This window comes from Abrus precatorius, unplaced genomic scaffold, assembly GCF_003935025.1.
Source record: "Abrus precatorius isolate BTA unplaced genomic scaffold, Abrus_2018 Scaffold9, whole genome shotgun sequence".
NCBI classification, from domain to species: domain Eukaryota; kingdom Viridiplantae; phylum Streptophyta; class Magnoliopsida; order Fabales; family Fabaceae; genus Abrus; species Abrus precatorius.
Window position 1 is genome coordinate 19,337,217 of NW_020874439.1, and position 16,232 is coordinate 19,353,448.

Below are 16,232 nucleotides of genomic sequence, written 5' to 3' on the forward strand. Positions count from 1 at the left end.
GCCACATATGTAAGTCATAGTTATTGATAATATATGTTATTATTAGCGACTTATTAAATAGTTCTCCAAACTAATATCTAATTATCTGAACTGAACTGTAGGATGACTATATTCAAAGGCTTGAGGAAACATCTTCTCAGAATCTAGAGTCAGTAGATGAGGATGCTATGTGGTCATAGACAGTGAGTGACCTTTATAAAGGTCGCATTTATGGCATGGGGGCCGCTTTGCAAACTCCATGTCCCCTGCATCTGTCACTGGAGATGCCCTTCTCTTGCACCTGAGGATGTGGAGGACATGGTCCGCACTCAGGTCCATGCCCTCAATGAAGAACTCCAGAAGCAGAATGAGGAGATGTGGAAGAGCAAAGAAAGTGCATGGAAGAAGAAGTGGGCAAAGAAAATAGAGAAGAAGATAGAGAAGAAGGTGGCGTCGAGAATGCAAAGGAAGGTCCAGCAGATGACGCAACAGCATATGCAAATGCAGCAGATGCATACTTATTTTGAGCTCATGAGAGCAAGCAGCTCCACACCTCTTCCTCCTCCTCCACCAGCTCCAGTACCACCGGTTTTCACCTCCATGCATCATTCCTCTACTGACTCCTCTTCTACTGATGATGATGCTCCTTCGGATTATGACCACACAAATTATTCCTGATGAAGACTTGTATTTTATTTTTAAATGTATTTATTTAGATGCTTTTTTCTCTTCCTTTGTAATAACATTTAAATTTTATATTTTATAAATCATTTTGGAATGTTTAGATGCCGAATCTATAGTTTCTATTTTGTTTATAAATTGTGATAATCAAGAACAACAGGAAATAACTATCTATATAAACAAAAAAATATCAATAATAGTAAAATATATCACCGATGGATTACAGACGGATTTTTTCGTCTGTAACTTACAGACGGATTTGAAAATCCATCTATAATTCTTTACCAACGAAGATATTACAGACGATTTATGTCCGTCTGTAATGAAAAAAACTGTCTATAATGCTCTAAAAATCCATTTATAAATCTGTCTGTATAAACAGACTTTTTAGTAGTGAGAGAGAAACTTTTTGTAGAAGACGTTGGATATCATCACATGAAAAAAACCTTTCAACCTTTTATGATCTTCACAAGTATGTCTTGTCACATCTTCAAACTTAGAGCAGATGGTAAAATCTCTTTTGAATTTTATTTTTTTTCCCTTTAACATGCTTCATATGTTCCAACATGTTCTTTGTTGTTACTAAAACGAAAGTCTTTGGGTAATACCTGTGATAAATTGAAAAATAGTTTACAAAATAAACCAACCATATCATCCTTAAATTGCACAAGTAGAACTCGATTTGTTATGATTGCATAGAGGAATGTTGAAACTATGCGCACCATTATGTTCCCTAAGCCATTTGAAGCTATCCACACAATGTAGTTACATTCATAGGTATCACCATGGTCCTGTTGTAAGGTTTAGTGTTTGATTCACAAACTCTTGTGAAGATCTTCATATAGTTGTATAGTTTGGATATGAGATATGAATTTGTTAAAAGAATTATTGATTGAACATGTAGATTCAGATAGTTTTTATTTGTTTCAAAGGATAAAAAAGAAAAAAAAAATTGAGTGATATAGATTCACATGTTACTTATTTAAAACAAAATATAAAAATTGATATTACCTTCATTTGACCTTATAAAATTTTTATCCCCTTTTGCCTTATCCTTGACTTTTTGAGTGATTTCTCCCAAATCCATGCCCTTTGTTGTAATAGAACCGCTAAATTCTTTGTTATTTTTTTAAGGACTTTTTTGTAATAAGAAAAATATTAAAGGATTTTTTTACAATAAAAAATATAATAAAAATAAATTATAATTTAATTAAAATAATGATATTACGCCATATATAGTAGGGACATTTGATACTCTTAAAACATAGGGCACCAGGATAAGTAATATTTTTTTAATCAAGTAATTGAGACTCGCTTATACCCACCCAACTAATTTAAATTATATTTGATTAGTTTTTGTTTTTATCGTCATTAACCACCTCGACATTAAAATATATTAAAATTTTAATTTTAGTCTTTATAATTTTTTATTTATTTTAGTTTCAATATTTTTTTTAAATTTATTGATTTTAGTTTATAATTACTGGTAAGGCTTTATTTGAGTATTTAAAGAAAAGGTTTAAAAAATAAAAAAAGAAAATGAAAGGAGAATTAATGAAAAAAATTTCAATTTCAAAACAACGTAACATATTTACAAAGAATTTCAAAGAATTTATAAAAATTCTCATTCATATTTAAAAATAAATCCTAAATAAAGCTACAATCAAACAAACATTCTCCTTATTTAAAATTAAATGCCAAACAAAATATAAATAATGATGTGACTAATTTAAATATTATTATGTATAATTTTTTCATCCTGTGTCATTTTTTGTGAAGTATGATCAAAATTAATAATTTTTAAAAATTTAAAGATTAAAAAATTTACAAAATCTCTTTAATTTTGATATATATATTTTTAAAAATAAAAAAATGTATCATCCTCTCTCCTTCCTTTCAAAATCTGTTTTTTAAAATTCAAAATATGTTTCTTCAAACAACTCTTTGAATATTATTTTAAAAGAAAAATCTCTTTATTCATTAACTTTTGTTATCTCTGGTGAACCCTTGGTTCTTGATCATGAATTCATGTCATGGTTATGGTGCAAATGTAACTTAGGATTCCCGTAGGTTCTATTCCTCGTCACAAATAATGGTTCTGCACCAATTATCACCACTAATCTCATTTTCCCTTTTTTCCTTCCCTTCCCTTTGTTTCATTCCGAAGGAAACAATTAATACGAATCAGAAAAGGACCACCACTTTTCTTAACATTTTCCACCAGAAAAACTATAATTATTTATATAACACATATTATAAAAAATAAAGTATTCTTTTTTAATTACTAAAAGGTTGAATTAATGTGTAAGCATTTTAAATTATCATTAGATTTTTAATTCGGTTCTTGTAGTTTTTAATAGCTTTTAATTAAATCTTTACTAAGTCCTTAAAAATTATTACCATTACAGGTTCGTTTGTTACAAGTTTTTTTTTTATTATGTTTTATGGATAAATTTCATATATTATATTGATGAATCTCTCTTTCATTTTTTTTGTCTGTTCAAAAGTTGAAGTAATATCTTTTTCATATTTTATTTTAAAATTGATATAAGAAACATGTACATGTATCCTTTCCGAATTTAAGCAAAAACAAAATTATTTATATTTAATTTTATATTCAATATAATTTAGACAGTATTCGAAAGAACTTACAAGAAACTTATAGAAATATTTTTAAATTTATTTTAGTAATATTTTTCCAACTTATTAAAATAATTTCTTTTCAATTTGCATCGATAAATTTTATAATCAAATTTATAATATAAATCTCTTATACAATAATTTTTTAAAATTAACTCTTAATTACATTATACCCTGCACACGACATTTTAATAATCACTTTATCTCTTACAGCAAAAATAAATAAATAAATTTATTTCCTAGTTTTGACAATATCCCAAGTTTGGCCCAACCGACACATGTTATACTCATACCTTGTATGTTTATGGTTCTTCTTACCATCATTCATAAAACTTTTAGTAGAACTAATTCACTTAATTTATAAAATATTAAATAATTAAATAATTTTTATATTTTATAATTATAACACAATAAAGATTAAAGTTATTTTTTCAGTAAATTTTGCCTCACCGTATTATTGGCTCTCTAATAATTCGCTGAAGACACAATATTTCTCTCTTAAATTTTATATTATTTCATAAGTAAAAGATATTGAAAATTTTAATAAATTAATAGGCAACTCACAAATTAACTTAAGTTTTAAAAGAGAGAGATAGAAGAACAAACGTAAGAAATTGTCACCTACAAAATATATGTAATATTTAAATGAAATTTAATGGTATGAGTTTTTAAAGACATAATTACAAAATTATAAAAATTTAATTAAATTATTTTGAACAACACAAACTTAATTAAAACTTAATAAAGTTATAAGTATTTATAAATTATTTGTTTAACCGTACTAAAGTTAAGGAATGGCTAATCTTTGCACTCAAGTCCCGCTCTAAATTGTGATCATTGCAAAAAAACAAAATAAAAATAAAACATAACAGGCTATTTGTTGCTTTTATGTTTGCATTCATGTGTCATTTCAACGTGATATGCAATTTTGTTCTTGCACAAGAAATGATTCTGTTCCTTCTTCATTATCCTTACTCTTTTTCTAAAATTCCCCTCCTTATTTTCAATTTAGATAAAAAATAAAAAAATCTTGTGGCTTCCTTTCTCATCTCCTCTACCACTGCTCTTTACCATTTGCAACAAAAAATTTTTAAAGATTAAATTTGTATTAGAACTCGAAATGTATCCCAAAATTTATGAAGAGTATTTAGTAACCCTAATATCAAAACCTCATCAACTAATTTGATGTCCATTCCTGTACCTCAAATTTTAAAAACATATGCCATTCATGAGAGTTTAAGTGATGTGAAATTAAGGTCTCCTTAATATATCTTAAAATTTCATAATCTAATTTTAAACTTTACATTTAATAAAATAAAGATATTATTAGCTTTTAACTACAACTGAAAGCTCATTAATTAATTTTATATTAGAGTATCAATGTAATTTTTTTCTTAACTTTCTAATTCTTTCAATCACATCATCCTCATGGATGAAGAACTCAACATCCTTCATCCTCCTCCTTCTACAAAAGATGAATCACACCTCTTAATAATAGTAATTATCACTCTTGGTAATATTACAGGTCGAGTTAAAAATCACAGCACATATTAGAAGCGTTACAATTAGTCAATTAAAAGTTTTACATTAATTTATTAGTCCTTTTATAACTTATTTTATATTAAGACTTTCAAATAAATAAATTATTTTATTGTTTTTATTTTAAAAATATTTTATTAACTTAAAAAAAAAAAGAAACAAGTAGTAAAAGAGTTATATATACAAGACAATGCATACGCAAATCAGCGTTATATATAGAAGATAAATCAAATAATAATAACGTAAAACACTTCGTTAACGTAAAATACTTAAATATATTAAATTGAGCTAAATTTTAAAAAAATTAAATTATAAATATCTGTCCAATGACTTATTTTTATTTATAATAAAAAATACTAATAAAGAAGATATATATATATATATATATATATATATATATCATTTCGATGTTTCTATTAATATTTATTAATTAAAATTTTAATTTAATAAATTTAAAATTAATCGGTAAACAATCTTCAACGCTTTTGTCGGTGGTATTAAAAAGAACGTGTTTCATTGCGTTCTCTTTCACTGTTAAAGAAAAAATATAATACACAAATTTACGATATAAACATTAAAATTATCTTTATTGATATCGTCTTTATTTGTAAAAAAAATAAATTTTACTATAAATATTAAAAATTTATATAATAATATGATATATTATATTAATGTATAATTTTATTAATTTAAAATTAATATATATTAATTGTTACTATTAGTATTAATTATGAAATCGCAACATTTTTATTAATAATTTAATACTCAGTTTCATTTTATTTAGTAGAAATTATATAAAAATATTAAATCTAATTTTAACTTGGTTAATCTCTTTATTATTCTTATTATATTATCATTCTTTGTGTTGTTGTCACCTTCACCGACTACTATAATTAATAAAGTAGCATGTTATTTATTTGATAAAATATAAGATTTGGACATTAATTTTAAACTAAAATTAATTTAGAATTTTTAGCTGATGTCTTTTGTAAATACTTCGTTATATTTAATATTGATAAAATATACGTTGAAAATTAATTAAAAAAAACAAGGAAAGTAAACAAAATTGGATTTAAAATTAACAAAAAGAAAGAAATAGTAACTTATTTTTCATATAAAATTTGTCAAAACACAAGTGTTATAAAATAAGAAATATGAGTCCTCCTGAAAAGATAAAAAATAAGAAATCAAAATTTGAATTTGTTATAGTTATACTGCAAATATTCATTTCAATTTCGCGATGAACTAAGGTAAATTTTAAATTTATAATTAAAAAAAAGAAAAAGTTGCTAAAAGAAAGATTTTTTTTAACGTGTGCTTAATAACATATAATAGAAATTTATATATAAAACATTTTATCAAAAATTAAAAAGTATGATAAAATATAATATATTAATAATGTAAAATATTATAATTTTAAAGAAATATTTTACCTATTAATTTTTTATCATATATCTTAGCACTCATTTAAAAAAACCACATTAGAGAAGCTGTAAATTTGATATGTGCGACGAATTAGGCAAGTGTATTTTAACCTCATCTGAACGATGAAGATAATTTTGGGCCGACCAATTCAACTCACCATGTGACGCGTCCTGTAAGCGTAATGCATGGGACCAACTTGCGAGACATCCAACCATTGAGGAATTTTTAATTAATGATTGCAAAAATACCTTAAAAATATCTGACACGACACGACCCGTTACCAATCGGACATGTATCATTGCCAAAGATGCTTATCTCCACCAACACAAGGACACACGCACGACACTTTTGAACCATATTTTCCTTGATTTTTGGCTTCTTCCAACATTTTGTGTCGTCACATTCTAAGCCCCTCTTTCCCTCGTCAGTTTCAATAATACAGCCACGAGAAGCTAAGTAATAAGATTGAAGACCCTTCGATTGATGCCATGTTTATCACCACTTTGGTGCCTCACACTCCTTATAACTAGCGAAAAATTAACACTTTTAACATATGCCAGAAAATTAAATATCTCAAAGGCTTCATTTCATATGGCCACTGAGTCATTACCCCTCTCACCCTCTATTGTACCTAGTGATCCTGAAAATGGTGAGCTACACTTCTCAAGCGACCCAAAATTCGCTCGTCACGGTGAGATCTTGTTGCTGGTTCTTGTCTTGCTTTTCAGCTTCTTTCTCTTGGTTCTTGCTATGGTTATGTACTTGAGGCGAGTTCGTAGCTACCTCAAACAGAATGAAGGGTACAAATGCGAGATTTAGCTTATTTTAAAGAAATAATTACTTATTTTGTTAGTTTTATAAGTGATTATTTCTTTAATCTCAAGCGTTTTTAAATATGTTGATTGGCTAGCTTATCATTGGTGTCCATTTACAACTTTTGCTGAATTGCTGGGTTTATGATTTGGGTACTGTGTGTGAATCAAGTAGAGAAGCAAGAAAAGTTGGGATCATTTGTGTGGTTTATCAATAGGAAACGTGAGTTGCTTTTGTACAGCGATGCAAAAGGATTTCACTAGATTTGTTTTCAAAAAAGAATTGTTCAATCCAATTTATTATTTTATTTTGAATTTATATTTGAGTAAATTTGATTCATTTTTAATCTGTTTGGTTCAATAAATTTATAAGAGAAACTTGTTAAATTTATATTTAATAAAATTAAAAACATCACAATTTAATGCATTGATAATATTAAATATTATATTTTTTTAATAAAATTTATTATTTACTAAAATTTTTTGTACTTTTAAACCACGTTACAAAAATCAAATCTAATTTAATATAAAATAAAAATGTTAAATTAAATATTCACTAAAATCTTTTTAAATCATTATCTTAAAAATAAAAATTATTAAAATTTATAAAAGTATGAGTAAAATTTAAACAAAGGAAACATATGATTCAAGATTAAATATAACATAACAGCAATAACCACCATATACATTGTTCTCCTATTTTACTTTTTTCTTTATTTAGTTTTAATAATAATTCAAGAAGGTGTAGTTGTCAATAATACAATAGAATATGTCTTAATTCTTTCTTATCTTTTCTAGATTTTAGGTCCTTTTTTTTTTTATATTATACAAACTATAAATATTATAATCATTGAGGTAAGGTATATACAAAAATTCATAGATATTGTGTTTACTTTCTCTTTCTTATTTTCTATTATGGTATCATGAGCCTTAATTTAAAGGGGCTATTTTTGTGCATCAATGGCAACGGCCAACACTGGTTCTTCTGGAGAGGAAGACAATCATACTACTCCTCCAATTACATCCATCCTAGTGAAAGTCCTACCTCTATTATTGTTCAACCTCCTCTATATGCAAACAATTTTCAATCTTGGTCTCGTTCATTTAGAATGGCCCTCATTTTCAAGAACAATCCAAACCCTCACAACACAAATCCTCTCTACCCCTCTTGGGAATGTTGCAACACCCTTTTAATGTCATGGCTTCTCAATTCTCTTTCTACTTCTATAGTCCAGAGTGTCATTTTCTTCGAACATGCTGTTGATATCTGGGTTGATCTCAAGGAACGATTTTCCTAGGGAGACTTGTTCCGTGTTGCTGAGTTACAAGGGGAGATTTATTCCCTTAAACAAGGTGCTCTTTCTATTATTGATTATTACACTAATCTTAAATCTTTATGGGAAGAACTTGATAATTTTCGCACCTTGGCTCCTTGTTCATGCTCTGCAAAAACATATCACCAACAAGACTTCATAATCAGATTTCATTGGTGAACTATCGTAATCAGACGATCGCAATGGTACGGCAAAAAACGTGTTTAATTGCCACCAAAGTTTATTTTAAGAAAATCTTAGAAAAATTTTAAAATAATATGATCTTTGAAACTAAAAATGAGTTTGAGTGTCATTTTCGTGTAAGGAAGGTATTAGCACCCTACAACGTCCATTTAAAAATGGTTACCTAAAATTAATTATGCAAATTTATTTTAATTTTAAAAAATATTTATTTAATCCCTAAACATTAATTATTTTTATTTTAGAAGAAGAAAAATTATTTATTGAAATGTTAAATTAAAAAAAAAATTATTTTGACTTGATGGATTTGATTCCTACTCCTACGTATCCTCGAGTGCAATGAAGAACTCAAAGCCACATAGTTCTATCTATAAACATTATAAAGTTGGTTGATTAAAATTAAGTTTAATAAAAAAAATAATTTTGAAATTAAAATTATTTCTATAAATTATAATGTTTAGGATACAAGATAACGCGGTTATACATGTACCCTATAAGAAACAATACAAATGGTGAAGGGAGATCACACAACTATATTGTAAATAATTAAAATATTTTATTTGTAAATGAAGTATTTGAATTTTAATTTTTACTATGATTAATGTTGAAAAAAATTTAAGACAGCGTAAGATATATATAAATCTCTTATAATTTATTGGACTATCGAATGCAATGTAAATTGCACATCGATATTAAAAAAAATTGGATAATAAAATGAAAAAAAAGGTTGGTTGTTTAATTTATTAAATTAGAAGTATGATTTAAGAAAATTTAAAATATGAAAATAATTCTATTTAATGAAATGAATAAATATATTTGAATTGATTAAAAAATATTTAATAAAAAATTAAAACTTTGTTTGATAAATTTACGTTGTATAGAACCTAAGGTAACATTGGTACACATAGGTTCTAATAATTTATAACATGTAAAGGTAGAGTTGTTATACATTAGCATTATAAATTATTGTGTTAATAAAATAATTTTTATTGATTGATTAGTAAAATAGTGATTATAAGAAATACGTTTTGATTAATTATTAGGATAATTTTTTTAATTAATTAAAGATAACATATAATAAATTAATATTGCCTGAAGCCTCAATAACGTAGGTGCACGTAGACTTTATCAATTTATAACACACAACGATAAATAAACTACACATTAATGTTATAAATAGACTCAAATATTGTATTATTTATTTATTTAATATTAAATTAAAATGTAATTTATTTATCATTAAATGTTTGAAATTATACAATACAATAATAATAATAATAATAATAGACGAACGATTAAGATTCAAACAACAAAACAATGAAATAATAATGAAAACACACACATAAATATAAGGATTAATTCAATTGTAATTATCATTTATTATTATTCTAATTTTATTGCTAACAAAATTAATAAATAAGATTAAGAAAGAGAAAGAAGAAGTAAAATAAAATACCTCAATTTAAAACATACTAACATAGAATCATATTATTAAAAAAAGAGATTAAAAGATAATAATGCAAATAAATAAATAAATAACAAATACAGAAATAAAATACGTAAAAATAATAGTAAAAAGTAAAGCAACGTAAAACAAATCACCAGCACATTGATTGAATTTTTTTTAATTCTCTCAACTTTTCATTGATTAGATCTTTGTACTCTCCAATCTTTTATTAGATATTGTTTTAAAAATGTAGGCAACAGTAATACTAAACAAAAGAAAAGTACATGATCTGATTATTTGTTTTCGTGTGCAGGTATATAACATGTTCACATTTGCTGCCTAGTGGTGCAGTGCAGGGGAATCGTTCAAAGCTCAATGTAGCTCGGGCCATTACAATAATAATAATAATAAAAAAAACTAAAACTTAGTTGAAAGTTCATGACTCTTTATCTCTACATCATCCATCTTTTATTTCATATAGTTTATTTTTGCAAAGGAAAGTTTAAAACATAGTCTAGAGAAAGTGAGATTGTGAGCAACATCCATACCTTAAGAGATTAAAGAGTTTGTGAGATCCAAGCAATAGTGGAGATGAAGTGGCTGGAACGGTATATTTTTCCTTTCTCTTTGGTTAAATTTCTTCCTCTATCCCTTTGTTCTTCTTGGTATATTTTCAGAAAAAGTTTGTTATATTCCCTTCTTCTCTCAGATCTCTAAAAAAAATGCTCTCTTGATTTTTTCTGCTCCCCTGAAAACTTGTTCTCTTTTCTTTAAAAAATTTTTGCTTTCTTCCCCCGAAATAGAACTACCCCCCTTCCAGATTTCTTACTTCTGATTTTATATTGGGTACATTTAGGGTTTTTACAAAATGCCAAACGTTCAGAGTTTTTCCTTTTTCATGCTCAGAACTGGTTTTTGATATTAGGGTATAAACCTGTGTAGCGCAAGCTTTTGTTCCTGGGAAGCAAAATTATTTTTTTCAAAAAAATTTCATTTTTCTATAAAATGATTTTATTTTATTTTCTAGTTTTTTAAAAATTTGGAGGCAATCTCTGGAAGGCAAAAAAAATTAGTATTCACAGTTGACCCTCTTTACTCAATTCATATCAATTAGAGATATTTTGAAGTTAGAGTTGTGAGAACTGAGTAAAGAAGTTAATCAATTTTTGTCTGACAAGGTGCACAATGAATACAAAGACAAATATAGTAAACACTCAACTATTAGAGAAAGTTGTAATTTATGATGGTTTGTGTTAAACAAAATTGTGAAGCGACATTGACTTTTAACTAAAAACAAAGGTTGCCAGTGTAACACCTTGTTTTCATTATTCAGAAAATTATGTTTTGTTTGATATTAAATGCATTAAAATGTGTTAGGAGTAAATTGAGAAGATTTTTACAAGAGGTTGATGCAGCGAATCTCGCTCAAGCGAGAGGAATCTCGCTCAACCGAGATTAAGTACCCAAAAATATCTTGTTCCAGAGCAATCTTGCTCAGGTGAGATAATTCTCGCTCAAGCGAGATAAGATAGAATTTTTCCAACCGTCACCTCGCTCAGGCAACATGGAGATCTCGCCCAGGTGAGCTGCGTCGTCCAGACGAGGACTCACAGGGAAATTTCGCCTTCTCTGGTCGCCATCTTGCTCAAGCAAGATGGAACTCGCTCAAGCGAGCATACCAGAAAAATGTTGGGAAAACCATTGTCTACATATCTCACTCAAGCGAGATGTCGTCGCTCAAGCGAGACGTTTGTCGCTCAAGCGAAATCTCGCGGAGCTGAGGGGTATTCAAGAGATTTTCAGCATAGAAATTCATTTCATTTCTTCAACTCACATACTTCTCTTGTTTCTCTGAACTCCCTCTTCTCTATCACAGATAAAAGCCTTAGAAACTCCAATATTTCACCGAATATGAGCTCAAACTTCAACTCTACGAAATAGTCGGTGAGTATCTTAGAGCTCGAACTTCTCATTTTTACTTCTATCTTCTCTATTTTCTCTTTTCTCAAAGAATCTCTTTTCTTTAAGGTGTAGAACTACCTTGGTCTGTAAACCAACCAACCTTCTCTTACTTTCTCACCATCGAAACTAGTTTTCTAAGGTAAGAAGAGCTCTATCTTATTATTAAGAAATGTTGTGTTGATTTGAATATGTGATGGGTGATAACATGTTCTTGATATATTTGGAATATGACTTGCTATGTGTGAAGCATGTTTTATGATGATGAGTGTGATTTCATTTTAAATATATGTATGTATATAGTGGACTGAGTCCGAGAGAACTAACACTTGACAATGATTGAGTAATATACGATATGATAATGAACTAAGGAAAAATATAGAAAGATAAGAAAGAAACATGGAAAGTGTTGGAGAAATGAGGGTGGTGGATGCTCCTCTTGAATTGTGCAAGACAAATGAGAGTAGGAGCACCACAGGCCTCACACTTGTTTCCTGACTAAACTCCTGACCATACTTTTACTAAAAGGGGCCGAGTTGGCACACGTTGTATCTGTGTAGCTGCGGCTATCCAGCGACTATTTATGCTAAGGAATACCTCAAGGGATACCAGAAGCAGTGAAATTGAGAAATGAAAATGTTAGTATCATTAGACTTAAATTGAATAAATTAGATGAATAATGATTTTATAATATGATGCTTGTATGATTGCTTTATCTGTATTATTGAATTATTTGTGATTATATACTTAGTAATAAAAATAGAGACTCATCCTTACATAACCATTTTAGGAACTCAAGATGACAATATCCACCGAGAGGATTAGATTAGTAAATAGTTCTGTAACTAATAGGTTAAATTATGTTTTTAATGAATACCAACAACTTTATTTCTTTAGGATTATTGTATATGAAAGTGATGTACCTAGTGATATTATTATGATTGAAATGGAATTAGCTTTTAGTATCCCTTTTGATTTCCTTGTAAGTAGAATCCATCATACTTTATGTGTATATATCTTTCCTGGTATCATGAGAATTCCAGCAACTTTGACGTATCTGTTCACGTATCACGACCACGATTATCTTAGGAGACCATCTTATTGGACATTTGAGAGAATTACTGGTACCTAGGTTACTGCAAACCTTGGTGATGTATATCTCGGATTGGATGACGAACTCGACTCCAACGATATAGTGACGATAGAAGGATGGCATGGGGATGACTAGTGTCTCTTTGGTTATGTGACGGATAGACTGCCACTAGGACTTATTATGTTTTATATTTTGTAAATATTGTAAATGAAGTCCTAATGTATTTTATTGTATTTTACTGAATACTTGTAAATGTTAACATTACGTATATTATGAGAATAATGTATGTTCATGTATTTTAATGCTTCTTCTTCAGAGTCTGTTTAATCATTATTGACTTGTTATTCAAAGTTTTGTACAATTGATCAAAATGAATGGAGTATATGATAATTTTATTGTTATATTTGACCGGTAACTAAAAATTTAATTCATTTTCCATTTAATTTCAAATTTTACTATTATTGTTTTAAATAAAAAATAAGGATGTTACACCCAGGTAGATACTGAGCTTAAACAATAGGATAAAAGGTGAAAAGTGTCAGTCAGGTTCTAGACTTTGACATAAATGTAAAAGATGTCAGTCACGTTCTAGACTATGAAAAAGAAGTAAAAGGTGTCAGTCAGGTGATGGGCTTTGACAAAAAAATAAAATGTGTCAGTTTGGTTCTAGACTTTGACAAAAAAGTAAAATGTGCTAGGTAGGTTCTGGGCTTTGACAAAGAAGAGAAAGGTGTCAGCCAGATTCTAAACTTTGACAGAAAAGTGAAAATGTGTCAGTCAAGTGCTGGACTTTGAGAAAAATGAAAGATGCTGTCAAGTTTAGGCTTTGACAAAAACATAAAGAGACTTAGACAAAAAAGGTAAAAAAAAGGATAGAAAAATAAAAAAGGTCGATTATATTCTGGATTGTAAAAGAAAATAAAAGGACAGTCACACTCTGAATTTTAACATTAAAAATATGACAGGAAAATAAAGAGATCAATCAGCTTCTGAATTTGGATGAAAGGTAAAGAACTCAGTTAGATCATAGACTTGGACTAAAGCAGATAATGATGCCTTTTTAAGATCCTATTGAGGTGATGCTCAAAATGGAGAATGAAATGATGTTGATGTCAGAGGTGGAAGAATTTCACACACACATACATACACACAATTGTGTTTAGAGTTGAGCGAGCATGATTTGTGTTCAAAGTTGAGCATAGGTTATGCTTAATTTGACCATGGGCTATGCTTAGAGGTGAGTCTGGTTGTGTAAAATTTGAGCATGACCTTTATAAAGGTTATTGCGAAGTGAACACAAACATGCTTAGATTAAGCACGCCCTTAACAAAGTATTACATTAAGGACACACGGCGTGTTGAGATTGGTAAGGATGTGTTGATTTTGCTGTTATACCAATTTCACTGATTCTTTGTTCTTTTCTGTAACTTTTCTTTATGATTTAGTCCAATTTTATCATGTTGCATTGTCACTACTCCCCACAATAAAAATAAAAAATATTATAATACAAAATTCATCTTAAATAATAATAATAATAAGAGTGACAATGAAATAGAAATATTATAGTTTATTTTATTCATTACCTAAATAATGAAATAGTAAACATAATCATAGAGAAATAGTAAAAATCAATGTTTGAGCAATATTAAAGTAAACATTTCTCAATATTGATGTAAAAATCTCTCAATTCATTTAATGGAGATAAACTTTGAATTTAGATATGTATGAATAAATTCTTTTTAAGTTAATAGGATATTAATGTTGTCGATATACTTTAACAGTATAATCCTAAAAGTTTCTTCCTATCTCAAGTCCTTATAGTAGTCAAATAATAAGCACAAAAAATACAGTTTTTATTATAATTGACTTGTGTCCTGAGCTAATAAAAGTATACTAACAAAACCTTAACCTTGAGACTATTAGATGATTTTTATACAATTGTCATTAAATTGTTCGTTTTCCCATGGCTTAGATCATTTTTCTTCAAATGTTCGTCAAATCGTGTGACTTAAAGCTTTAAATAAAATATTGAGATTATTAGATAATTTTTACATAATTGTCATTAAATTGTTATTTTTCCAATAACTTAGATCATTTTTCTTTAAATGTTTGTTAAATAGTTTGACTTAAGACAAACTAATACACATTTTAATTTTTGTTAGATGGCTTTATAAATTTTTCACACTTAGTATATGCTATCAACTTTTGTAAATTTATCTAATCATTTGCTTGTTAACATCAAAATAAGAATTAGATGATCTGACTCCTAATTAACAAAATTATTGTATAATTTTAGTCTATTTTAACAAAATAAGACAATTTTTGAGATGGAAGAAAATTATTGCATGATTCATTATATAGTAAAAAAATAATAGATTTTACTCTTCTAAGATAAACTATTCCTTTTAAAAAAAATATATTTCAACCATGGAAGAGAAAATTACAAGATTATATTTTAACCAATACATGATATGGTATGTAAATTGTGAATTGTTACATTTCTACTTGTTCACGCTGCGACTTATAATTAACATCTATTATCCAATTATTATAAGAAAAAAATCATCATTTATAAAAAATTTATTTAAATGAATTAGGTTAAGATAACGATAAAAAAAATTAGATTTTTGAAAAATAGTTAATTGTATAAATTAATTATAAAAAACTAATAAATAATAAAAAATTAATCATTTTTTTTTATTTTTGTTTATGTAAAGAATCAATCCATAAATTAATTCATAGACTTAGGAAATTAAATTAGATTCACTTTTTCTTAACATGTTTTAAATTTGTGATGAGACAACTCAGGTGAGACGAATTGACTTATTTTAACAACCGTTAATATGCATGTGTATATGTAATATTAATTATTAATTTTTTCTCTAGTAATTTTTTAAAAGTAAATTACTCACTTTAGATGAGATATATTTAAAAAAAAAATTATCAATTGTCAAGGTTAACTTGTATATATTTTTATTGTAATGTAGAAAAAATTATATAAAAGATTGTTGCCATACTTACCTATATTTTCTATAATTTGATAAAGCCCTGACATGGTAACCAAGCTAAGCAACCAACCCATTCTATAAAAGGGCACTCAAGCTTTATGAACTCATATAAACTCTCATTTAGCTTTCTCTCTA